The sequence below is a fragment of the Lagopus muta genome, chromosome 7 (assembly GCF_023343835.1).
Source record: "Lagopus muta isolate bLagMut1 chromosome 7, bLagMut1 primary, whole genome shotgun sequence".
Classification (NCBI taxonomy): domain Eukaryota; kingdom Metazoa; phylum Chordata; class Aves; order Galliformes; family Phasianidae; genus Lagopus; species Lagopus muta.
In genome coordinates, this window is record NC_064439.1 from 7,084,136 (window position 1) to 7,096,995 (window position 12,860).

The following is a 12,860-nucleotide window of genomic DNA, read 5'->3' on the forward strand; positions in this document are numbered from 1 at the left end:
CATCCCCTCCGTGCCCACTGACCACATCCCTCAGTGCCACGTCTCCACAGTTCTGGAACACACCTAAGGATGGTAACTCCACCACCTCCCTGGGCAGCCTGTGCCAACACATTGCTACTCTTTCTGAGAAGAAATTTTTCCCAGTATTCAACCTGAATCTCCCCTTGTGCAGTTCAAGGCTACCACTTCTTGTCCTATCAAACATGAAGCTGACATATTTAATGACTGGAGGATCACGTGTTTCTTTTGGAAATGCTGCTTTGTTCACATTGTGATAGTGAGGTGTGTAAGTTAAACTAATCAAACACGCACAGAGGGAAGGGAATAAATTATCAGATGTCATTAAACCTTTCCAGCCCCTACTGTCCTGTATTCCTCAAAGATTGTACATTACCAATGAAGGGGTAAAGCTCAGAATACCGTTCATATTTCTGACAGAGTATTGAGTTTTTCAAGACTGATAATAATAATAAAGAGAAATGTGTAAAGAAACACAGCTGAAAATTTTCCCCTACTGGGTGGTTTCTTGTGGGATTTTTCCACAAAGGTTTATTTCTCCTGTTTTCACAAAAAACCTTGCAGATTTGAAGTCTAACTTTTGTTTCTGTTGGCTTCCAGAAATTTTATGCAGGGACCGTTTGCCCAGAAACATACTTTTGCTAACATGAACTGTTACAGTTGTAATTTCACAGGAAATAAAGGAAAATACAAACTTTCAGGACTTAAACCCAGATTGTATTATATCACTCAATTTTCTGTTGCATGTTCTACATCTGCAGGAGTCAAAGACACCTGCAGCCATTTAGTTTGATTGGAAATAAGTGCAAGCTGTGTGCTAGCCTTCCTTTCAATCCCCCAGCTGAAGCCTCTTGCTGCTCACACCAGGCTGTAATGCTACCTGTGGTCTGTGCTTGGATTACAGCTATGTGCTCCAGTCAGATGGTGATAACTCTGGTTTTGGAATGAAAGTTTCTTCATTTCATTTAGCTTGAATTGTGTAGCACAATCTTCACTGTGTGAAGATGGAATGGCTCCTGGAAGTGTGGATGCAGCAGCCAGACGTGTGGTGCAGCAGGTTGGCAAACAGGTGAGATAAATGCAAAGGTTTTGTGTAAGGTGTGGGAGTCAGAAACCTGGGATTTATGGCTGTTCTTGCTGCATGGAATGTAGAAAACCTTATGAGCTGAACTGACAGAAGAAGAGGTAACAGTGAAATAGGAAGAATGGAAATCTTCCCTGCTGCTTTTTCTTGTTTTTGTAGCTTACAGTGCATAGAGTCTATCTAGTCAAAATCTTTGTTGAAATGTATGCTGTCAATCTGCTGCCCTAGCCGTGCTTGTGAAGCATTTCTGCTTGGTCTGTTAATGGGCTGAGGGCAGCGGATTTCCCTGAATGTGAGTTTGTCTCTCTCAGATAAAGGATCAAAGCCCACCTTGAGTGATGTAAAGCACTCTGTTTGACCTCAGAGTCGTACCAGTTATCTTCTGTGGCTATATCTGGTGTATCTAAGGTCTCACCCCAGGTGTAACAGTGTGTCAAGCAATGTCCAGAGAACCCAGGAGCATCATTTGATTTACCTAAATCCACTCTGTGCTGGTAATGCTATTGGTGAAATAATGAGACCTTATTAAGTTTATTCTTTTGGTGTGAGGGTGGAAATATACAGCTGGGGCAGAGCAGGTAACGTGTACAGGGGAAGGGAAGGTGTTGGTGTTTGTTCCATTCAGATCTCTGCCCATATTCATTTGTTTTCTACTGTTTTCCCAGAGTGGTTTAAGCTGATTAAAATGCCAAGCTGTAAAGAAGGGCTATGTTACTCTAGAGTGGGAGTGTCTATGGTGTACAAGTGCTCTCATTTTATACTGGAGGCAAATCCTTAACTTGGAGTCAGTAACATCTTTGGAGGTGGTGATGGAAACAGGGAATTTTTTTTTCCCCACAAAAATGTTAAGAAAGGAGTTGATTTCTTTGATGAATTTGCATTTAAGAGGTGGGTACTTATACTGAGAATTCCTTCTTTTACCTTTTCCCAAAGTATATTCTTTGACACTGGGAGAGGATTGCCAAAATTTCACTTCAACCCAGCACTGTTTTCTGTGGTAGAACATGGCCATCCTCTGTAATCTGCTATGAATTTACAGTATGCAGCTCCAGATGAGAAATTGCCTCTTAATATGCTAGAATGAGTAGTGACTTGTGTGCTAGGAACCTCTTCATCTCTGTAAACCAAGGAATGTTTACACTCACTGAATTGGCTGAATTAAGAGGGTTTTAGTTTCAGAGGGTTTTAGTTTTCTCCTTCACTGGCTGCATTTAGAGCTGATCTCAGACTATTAGCAGTGCTAGCAGGATTACTAGTGCAACAACACATCATCAGTAGGATAAAACTAACCCGTCTCACAATGGTCTAAAAAAGGCAGTGGAGGTGAGACATTTACTTAGTTCCTTTTTTTCCCCCCCTGGATGTGCAAAAAACACCAACACAGGTCTTCACAAGGGCATTTTAGGAAATATGCAACTGCACGGTGCTGCTCAGATTCTTTTTGCTTCCTTCTCTTACAATGTTTTCTTTTCTTCTTTTTATTTTTCCCCCCAAGTACTTCTGTAAGTGCAGAAAGTTGAATAGACGTGGCAAAGGCATCTTTTGGGAGTCTGTGCTGCTCTTAACGTACATCAGTGGCAGTGCTGCCTCTTTCCGTAGACTTTTGATGTCGAGATAGAGGATTTCTGAAAATTTCCTGGATGCTTTGATGTCCTGTAGGGGGACAGATTTCAATACGTCTTGTGGGATTGTTTTTCTGATGTTAGTGACAAATGAAAAGCTTAACTGCTTTCTGTCTGAATTCTTAAATCATATAACATTGATTTCCAGAGAAGCTGTGGGTGCCCCAACCCTGGAGGTGCTCAAGGTCAGGCTGGGAAGGGGTCCTTGACAGCCTGACTTGGTGGGTGGCAACCAGCCCACGGCGTGAGGCTGGAAAATGGATGGTCTTCAAGGTCCCTTCCAATTCAAGGTATTGTATGAGTCATCCCCAGTGTTCTGGTAAAACAGAGAACTTTGGTGTAATGGGTGGCCTAAATGCGTTAGGGGTTAGCAGCTAAATCCTCTCCAGAAGGAGGAGGGAGCAGAGAGATCTGCACCTGTAAGGGGGCTCTTCATTATAGCAACGTGAGATCCAAGGCAGCATAAAGCAAATGAATAAGGAAAATCCCACACTTCTCACTTTGGGGTCAGACCAGTAACGTGCTCCAAGATGCTCAGGTGCTCTGTGATGATGGCAGCTGAACTCATGGTAAAGACAAAAGGTGGCAGTCACTTTTCACCCAGCAAACTAGCTGATCTCAGCACCGTGGCAGATTGGTTCATGATCAATTTATTTATCTGTATGTTTCTCTGGCACTTTCTGCCTCCATTTTTGGAAGAGTAAAACGTTCGTGTGTTTGCAGTGTGTAGGAGTTGATGTGTCAGTGGTGCTACTCTGAGTGTTAGTTAAATGCAAAATAATTTCGTGTGTTTTGCTAAATGTAATTCATCAGAAGCTGTGCAGATTCTCTGGGTAGAGCTACAGTGAACAGAATGGCATCTGCAGATAAAAAATGACAAATGACAATATTACTCCTGCTCTGTGATTCATTGGGAAGAGCTCAGAAGAAATTATTCAGTGAAGACAGAACAGCAACTATAAAGCAACAAAACCACCTCCTTTATGTGACATTAATTTTTGGGTTTTTTTTACTACAAGTCATCCTTGTAAAATGCTATCTTTTAAATGGTTCATTAGACACATCTCAAACACTTTTACGATTATGAGTAAATGGAATTAGAGCACCTTATATTACATTTTGCACAGCCATAATGGATTATAGGGAGGCTCATACTGCTGCAGCTCAGGCTGTACAGCTTCAGTTTCTTTCTCTAACTGAATCATTCTGGAGAGACTCATCACTCTGCTCTGAAATGATCCATTCTTGATCTCAGCTGGAGGTGGGAGCAGTGGAACTTATCTACCCAGGTTCACAAAGAAAACCCATTAGGTTTCTAAATGTCTGGCCTTTACAAACTGCTTTTGTTTCTTGTTTTATCCAGAAATTAGAAGGGGATCTGCTGCACCCACCTGAGCTGTTAAGAAGTTATAGGACAGGCAGAAGTTCACCTTGGATATTGCTGAGTGTCTGCTGTGTGGGCTTCACAAGGGATCTTGCTCTCTAAGATTCCATGATTCACAGCGGTTCACAGAGGAATTTCAGATCTGTGCTCTCCTTTGATGGCAACTGGGGGCCAGCCATGACAACACATGGTGCCCTTAACGGTGCTTACTTCCTGTCTTTAGGGGCTGTTTCAGGCCCTCTATCTGCACCTAGGCTAGTCAGCATTGGCTACATGTTGTAAAAGTAGGTATGTTTAGGGCATGTCTGGCCTCAGCTTGGTTGTCTGTTCTGGGGCATGTTAGACTGCAACATGGGTGTCTTCATTAAGTGCATACAGACAGTGTTTTGGATAGAAACATCTACCTTTGGTCAGATAAACCCAATCTGTTTAATTTGAAGTAGGTGTGTGGGCTCCTCCAAGAATAACACAGGAAGACAGATTTGTCCTACCTTACTTGGAAACCTTCAGGTGGGATGACTTGGTGTCTGGAGGTCTTTCCAACTGACTACCAGAACTCAGTCACTCTAAAAACTGCTCTGAGCTTCTGATCTGTGTCAGTATTTCTGAAAACATTAGCAAAGAAGTATGGTTTCTTATCCTGGTGGTGGCCTACCCAATAGAGTTGATGGCAACTGTGAAAGCTGTCCCACACTTTTCCCAATTCACAGAAGGACTTACACTTCTGCTTAAGCTGAACACATATCTAGCACACATGTAAGTGCTTTGCTGAATGGAAATTGTTTAAAGTACATGCTTTGGGGCCCTAGTTAATTATATGTTGTATACTGCTTAATGAGCAGTACACTGGAACAAATAATAACTTCTGTTAAATCTTAACACACACACCAATCCTGAACTGTAATTTAACATGATGACATCACTGTCCTAGAAATCGATGGAAAAAGCAGAAAGATGTTTGGATCTCTGCTTCTTTGTGAGCTGGTAGCTTGCGATTGCGGTCTCTGAAGCTGTTTTTGTTTTTTTAATCAGACCAATGTGTTTTTCCACTGAAACAGCTTTTTACTTGAGAGGATCCAAGGCATCCCTGCACAACTGGCAGATGCTTTCTCACGTAGTAGTGTAAAATCTTAGCCACTGGGTGTACATAGAAAGTATGTTTCTTTGGGACCCAGTTCTCTGGATTTTTTTTTTTCCCTTTCTTGTAGTACAGAGGGGGGAAAAAAACAAGTTGCTGTTCTGTCAGAATGCAGATATGGGTCAAGGTGAATACAAGCTAAAAGAGAAAGAAAAGAGACATTTGAGGATGGCATGTGCTGTGATCCAAAGGCAGCATGGGTGAGCTCTCTAAATATGAGACTTGGATGCAACTGCTGATTTGTTATGCCTAACCATGGACATGGCTTACACTTTTCTTCTTTGTTGCTCTCTTTCTTCCATCGGTTTTTCTGTAGGGCAGATCTAACAACTTTTTTTTTCCTCCCCTGTATGCTGGTGTGATCCTAGCTGAAGAAGAGCCAAAGATTTGAAAGATGTGTTGAGAAGAAGTGTTCCAACATTCAGGGCCTTGTTAATGTTTCATTTCTCCTTGTAAAGGGTGGGATGAAAGGAGAGGCTGATGACCTGAGCAGATTTGTCTGTGGGAAAATTGCTGTTCACTTGCAAGAAATGTTGAAAAACAAGTCTTGCTCCTCTAAAGGCTGTAGAACTGAAGTGTGCAATAAGAGGTGGGACTTTTACTACTGGCTACTTCTTGTTTTGCAGCAGTCCATCCATACAATCGTATCTTTCCTCACTCAAGCTTATATGAAAGTAGGTTGCTCCAAAGGCAATGTATTTTATTTATTGTCGTGGGACCTACAACAGATACAAAGAGCACAGTCACACTTTTTGATGAATTCTCAGCTGCTAAATACTATTTTTCAACATAGTTACTGCCATTAGTGGACTCACACGGATGAGCTGACCAGGATGCTCTTCATTCGGTGGTGTGACAGATGTGAATGACTGTCCAGAACACTGCTTGTCTTTCATATCTGTGTTGCCACTGCTGAAATGCACCACCCACTGCCTTGCTGTACTCACATCCACTTTTTGGTCTCCATAAACATTCGTCAAATGTCAATGAATATCAATGGATGCAATTTCTCCCACATGGAGGAATTCAGTCTCACCCCTCTGCTTCATAGGTAATGCCTTTTTGTCAGACTGCCCCTCTGCTGCCATCTGTTACATGGCAACAAAATGTAACATAATATATATGGGACTGCCATCCATCTCTGATGTCATGGGTCAAGATCATAAATAAGAGGCGTTTCTTTTGGAGCAGCCCTCTTATTTAGCTTACATAAAAAAAGCACCCAAAAACAAAACCTGGGGAACATTAAGTAGTGAGAGACTAGGTTTATGTGGGGATCTACATGTTGGTCAAAAATGAGGGGAAAGAGTGAGAATTTTTCTTGCGTGTATCCAAGTCTGATAGTGAGACTATTATTCAGTGAAATCCACAAGCCCCTCTAATTTGATGTGTTTGACCAGGTCTTCCAATATCCAGGGCAAGACTGTCCCTGCTAAGCTGTCAGAACTGGGAAGTCAGCTGGAACGCACCAAACCTCCAATGAGGTGCATGTGCAGCTGTGGTCTGCTTATTCCCTTTTTTTGTGTCTTTACAGTGAGTATCCTTCTTGCTCCTTGCTCAGGCTGAGTGTGGTGGCTTCTGCGGTTTTGGTTCTGTACAAGAGCAGTGGGATGCTAAGGTCTAATGTATTAGAAATCTAGGTTTATACAGAGATTAAAGTACAGCCTTCACTTTAGAAACAATCACTGTTATGACCAGCCATGTTGGTATTGATGCTGACATCTTCTGGATGTGCCAAGAATGTTATATTGGAAAAAAACCAGTAACAAAATCCCCAACACCACCACATTCTTCTCTAAATATTTTGCAGTGTTAAGATTTATTTCTAGCTCTTCCAGCCAAGACTAACCAGGTGAACCGACTGCTTGATGCAATCTGACACACACAGCTGAAGGATAACTACCTACGGACTAATTATGAACAAAAGCACCCTTGGATGCTGCAGACTTTCCCATTTTTCAAGTGTGTGTGTGTGTGTGTGTGTGAGAGAGAGAGAGAGAGAGAGAGAGAGAGAGAGAGAGAGAGAGAGAGAGAGAGAGGGAGAGAGAGAGAAAGGCACAGGTACAGCTAACCTCTGCAAAGCTGTCCAGACCTCTTGCCAGAGGAAGTACTGCACCCATTAATAGGATCACGCAAGATGAATATCAAGCATCTAAATTTAATAAAGGGTTTACTTCAAGCAAAGTAGGAGGAATATTAATTCAGTGATTGTTAAGGAGCTAATGGAGAATCACAAAGCTCCTGGGAAGAGACAGAAATGAGGAGTAGAGAGTTGTGAATTATTAACTTTTTACCATCAGATAATGAGAGGCATAGTGCAACTGATCCCCTCTATGGCTTGTTCCCTGCTATACTTGACTTTGATCCATATTACGTTATGAAATCTGCTATAAAAATTATGTTACTAAGAACATTTCAAAGGCAAAAGAGCACTGAAGGATGCTCTCACCTCTGTGGATAATGGTGCCTCACAAAGGGTGAGAGTTCAATCATCGACTCAAGTTTATTCCCCAGGGACTTCTGCTGTAGGTTGATGATAAATCTTATCCTTTTTTCCCCAGTCCCTGTGTCCCCTTTGCAAGGGTGTCTCTTCGGGTACACTTCTGTGAAGAAAAAAGCAAGTAAATGAGCTCCATTATGGATGTGCTCTACTGTAGTTCATCCATGTGAGATGTTCCCAGCTCCTTTTCAGTCCTGTGGCTCAGTCTCCATTTGTCTCCCATTGAAAATGCCTGCTCCTCCTTCACCAGTCAGATGGATTGTTTTGACTGCCTGCTTTCAAATGGACCCAACCCCTCTTAGCTGTGTGCATCTAGAGGAACCTGAGAGAGAACTTGGGCCTCTCTCCTTACCACGTCCTATGTACCTGCCATAATTATCAGGAGGGTTGTGTCAACACAAAACACAATATTCTTGTTTTCAATTGAACTATTAGTGTAGTTAGTGTTTATTAGTTAGTAATAATGTAGTTAGTATTAGTTATTAGTTAGTGTATGCTGGTGTTATGTGAAAGAAGGGCTTGCATGGCTACTGCCCAGTCTGGCACTGAATTGCTCAGACAAATGGAAAAAGCCAGAGCTATGAGGCCTTGTTTTGAGATTGCATGACTTTGACTCTGCTGCCTTCTCTTCTCCTTCATTCTGCTATTATCAAAAAGCAGAGTTGGGGATTGCACTCACAGCAGATCTCAGGCTGATAACAGCCTGTTGACAGATGATGCTGGGCAACATAGACCTTGTTTATGTTAGCAAAGCTCTGCTATCAGCTACCAATAGGTTTTGGTTTCGTTGTTATCAGGCTTCTACAGAGACCTTAGTGTGAGGTGCAACATAAATTAAAAACAAAGAGATGTATCCAATAATTCATTGCCTTTCTGGCTTCTAATTTGATGTTGGGAGAATACAGTTTACTAACCCAATGCTTGGTTTCTGGCCAAACACTAAACTTGGATATTCTTTTTTCCTGTTTACCATTCACATGTGGAGATGAATATTGCTTGTGTTGAGTTGTTGTTGTTAACTTAGAGATACTTTGCCTGCTCTAAAATCTTGCCCTTTTACAGAAATGGACAAAAGGTGTGTCAGCTACAGAGGGCAGAACAGCTCACAGGTGATGCCACGTCCTTTCCTTGTACATGACTTGATTAATTCTTATTATTTAGCATGAAGGGAGCTGTAGCACATTGCTTCTAGGTAAATATTACAGCACGTGACTTCATTTTTAAGGCTGGAGGCTATGACACTGGGATCCTGGGCTCCATCAGGAGAGGGGTGGCCAGCAGGGACAGGGAGGTGATTGTCCCTCTCTACTCGGCTCTTGTGAGGCCCCACCTGGAGTACTGTGTTCAGGTGTGGAGCCCTCAGTACAAGAAAGACATTGAGATTTTGGAAAGGGTCCAGAGGAGGGCGACTAAGATGATCAGGGGGCTGGAGCACCTCCCCTATGAGGACAGGCTGAGGGAGTTGGGCTTGTTCAGCCTGGAGAAGAGAAGGCTGCGGGGTGACCTCATGGCAGCCTATCAATACCTGAAGGGAACCTACACCCAGGAGGGGAGTAAACTCTTCAAAAGGGCTGACAACAGCAGGACTAGGGGAAATGGTTTTAAGTTGAAGGAGGGAAGATTTAGGTTGGATGTTAGGGGGAAGTTCTTTACTAGGAGAGTGGTTAGGCCCTGGAACGGGCTGCCCAGGGAGGTTGTAGATGCCCCGTCCTTGGACGTGTTTAAGGCCAGGTTGGACGGGGTCCTGGGCAACCTGATCTGAATATGTATGTTTGGTGGCCCTGCTAGGCAGGGGGGTTGGAACTACATGATCCTTGGGGTCCCTTCCAACCCGGGTGATTCTGTGATTCTGTGATTCTGTGACACTGCACTTATTATCAAATTCTTTGCTATTGCAATTTGTTTTCCTGACAGACGTGGATCCCAGCATGGTTTATCTCACAAGGATATTGATAACATGGGAACATATCTCCAGAATAGGAACTTTTCTGTGGGAAGATTAATGCAAGAGCTTCCCCTTACTACTGTTTAATTCTCTCGCTGACTTGATAAGAAAATAGCAGGGGTGGATCTCATCTTGTGCGTTTGAGCTTGTCATCTGCAAAGTTGTGGGGAAGTGTGGGGGCAATGAGACCCGTGGCTCTGGTACGATGCAACCGGAACACACAGGTTTTATGGATAAGACAGGTTAAGATATAATGTATTCTGAATATCTTCATGACAAAATGTCTATATGAGAATGTCCTTAGCCAGTGCTTTACAGCTGACAGTGTAGCATTTTAGTAATGTGTAAATCAGAAATTGGAACAAAGAATTCAACACAGTAGTGACTTTGGTTTATAGTGAGCAGCTACTACCTGTCCTGATGACTCTCACTGGTTCATTTGTATCTTGGACTCAGGTACTTTTACACATGGGGTCAGCTCCTCCTCTGCTCTGTGTGCTGCTTGAAAAGGACTCCTGTTCCCCAGTTCTGTGTTTGTGTTTCACAGAACCATGTCAGTCCACGCTCACTTGTCATACCCCTCAGTGACACATCTCCACATTTCTTGAACACTTCCAGGGACAGCGACTCCACCACTTCCCTGTTCCAATGCCCCACCACTCCTTCTGAGACTAAACTCCAGCAAACTACCTCCAATGTTCCCCATCAGTTGTAACTGTGGGAGCCACCTCCTGGCTGCCCATTAACAGCCTGGGACTAGTGCACCAACTGCCCTGCAGTGAGGCTCTGCCTTAATTCAAGTGAAGGGAAGAAGGTTACCAATTCATTGGCTATAGTTTTACCTGTAATATTTCTCTTTTTAGCTGTTAATGACCAGAAACAGTGCCATGAAGATGCATTCAGTTTTGCTCTGTTTTTTGTTTTTTTTTGTTTTTATTTATTTATTATTATTATTATTAAGGGCTGTTCAGAAGCTGGAAATTGAATTTTGTTTGCAATCAATACCTGCCTCTTTTGGTTGTTCAACTGTCAGATGTGGGGGAGGCACAGGTCGCTTGCTTGCTTCCCAGCTCCAACTTGGGGGCAGTTTGGCATCCTTTCTGCCCAACATTGTGCTGTGCACAGGATGCTGAAACAAGGGTTTTATGACTGCTGTCTCTTTGGGAATCCTAAGGAAATTAGATATCTGTCTCACAAGGCTCTTCCAGGGAGGAAATACATTTAATTAAAGGCACAAGGCTGGAGTGATGCCATTCTTTTCCCATATGATAACAAAACAGATTGGTTTGCTTTTGTCCCTCCGCTTCTGCTGTGTGTATTGTGGATTCACACTCATGCAGATGGTGATTGTGTGCAGAGAGAGTGGCTGGTCCACAGTGCTTTGGCAACCTTTACACCAGTTCACATGTGCCTGTTTTAACACCAAATAAAAGCAGAATATGTCTATATGTGAATTTATATGAGCATCACTGAGAACACTTTTTTTCTGCATCCATCAGTACTACTACATTTATGGTTGTTTGTTAGCTGGTGGCCTCAGTAAGTTACATTTGGCAATTGGCTGCCTGTCCATTAGGAAAGACAGCTCAGAGGATCTGATGCTGAGTCCCTCTACAGCTGTATATTGCAATAGATTTTGCTTAAGGCCAGATTTTTCTGGTGCAAGTAATACTATTTTGCCCTTAGCTTGGATCTCTGCATCCCAGCTGGGAAGAATGAAGACTCCCACTAAAAATTGCTGGACTGTGCTAGAAGCTGTATTTTTGGACGTACTTTGCAATCTCTTTTTCCCTCTTTCCTTTTAATTCACAGTGATTTGAGCTTTTCATTTAAAGTTTGAAATTATCCTAAGAGAACACTTTGAGCTCAATTTTCCGGTATAAGGCTGTTATTACACACTTCTGATCAGCCCTGTTGAGTGCTGAATTTGTAAGGTTTCCTCTTGGCACGGTGATGCAGACTTTATAAAGAAAATGTCTTACAACAAGACTCAGTGGTTGGTTATTTGGGAGGGGAAAAAAGGCAAACAGACGCAGTTAGAAATAAAATCACACTGTGTTGCCTTTTAATTCCATATTAATATATAATTGAGTAATAAAGTAGTAGTCCAATGTTTTTCATAATGCAGCTTTACATACCCATTACTTAGCCTGTAAAGTTACCTTGCTTAATCTCATTATAGTATAAAATTGGAATTTCATTATTTGAGTGAAATAATCTTTCTGCTGTCTTCTGTCTGAGTCTGCCAGGCTGTACTGAAAACCCTCAGGGCAATTTCCTAGGAGCAAAAGATGTTGATTATCTTTCAGTGTAAAGACCACAGAAGACTAAATGATATCTTTCAGTGATGTGGGTGATGATTTAAAAAAAAAACCCACAACTCTGAACTTCTTTTTTTTTTTTTTTTTTTTTTTTTTTTTTTTTTAAAAGAGGAAGAGTGAGCTTAGTTCTAATTCTGACAGAGAATCACTAGGACAATACAGCAAGCATCTAGAGATTATACTGTTATGTTCATGTCACAGATATTCCGTTTTTCAGGAATCTGTAATCTCCCTATAAGCCTGGGAAGAAAATTACCAACATATTTTGAATGAAAATGAAACAGGTTTCATGATAGTGATCTTTTGGCAAAGCTTCTGTCACCTGTAGATCTGTCTCACTCCTATTTCTAAGCATTTCTAATAGCATTCTGGATTTAGTAATATATAGAACATAGAAATAAGCACAAATATATAATTAAGTTGTGACAATTCAGAGTACAGAAAAAATTGAGTTATTTGTTTGAGAGGGGCGTTAGCACAGCCACTGCAACGGCTTCAAGTGCTCTACACACACATTGCTTTTGGCTTCAGCAAGAGAATTAAATTAAATCCACAAAATGGAGCCCATCAAATAACAGAGGGGCTCTTTCATTGTCTGTAAATTGGGTTTTCTACAGATGCTCTGTCTCAATGCAGTGTTTTCAAAATCTTGGAAGATTTTTCTCATTTTGAACTGTACCTTACAAGAAAAAATAGTTCTACTATTACATGGATAGTTAATTTCTGGACCTAGCATGCCATAAACATTGCATTTAAAAGCTAGGGTAGATTCAATTTGTACTGGGAGTGGAAGTTACTCAAAAACCCAGCTGAAAAGTGGGGTTACTTTGTTAATGCACATCCAGTCA

The 12,860-nt window shown here is 41.9% G+C and overlaps 1 long non-coding RNA gene across 1 annotated transcript in view; it reads left to right on the plus strand.

The window, feature by feature from the left end:
• The first annotated feature begins 867 nt into the window (after positions 1-867).
• LOC125696191 (uncharacterized) overlaps positions 868-12,860 on the plus strand; it is a 57,654-nt gene continuing 45,661 nt past the window's right edge. Inside the window, exon 1 of the long non-coding RNA XR_007378223.1 lies at positions 868-1,087. This is a non-coding gene — a long non-coding RNA (uncharacterized LOC125696191). The remainder of the gene's footprint in view (positions 1,088-12,860) is intronic.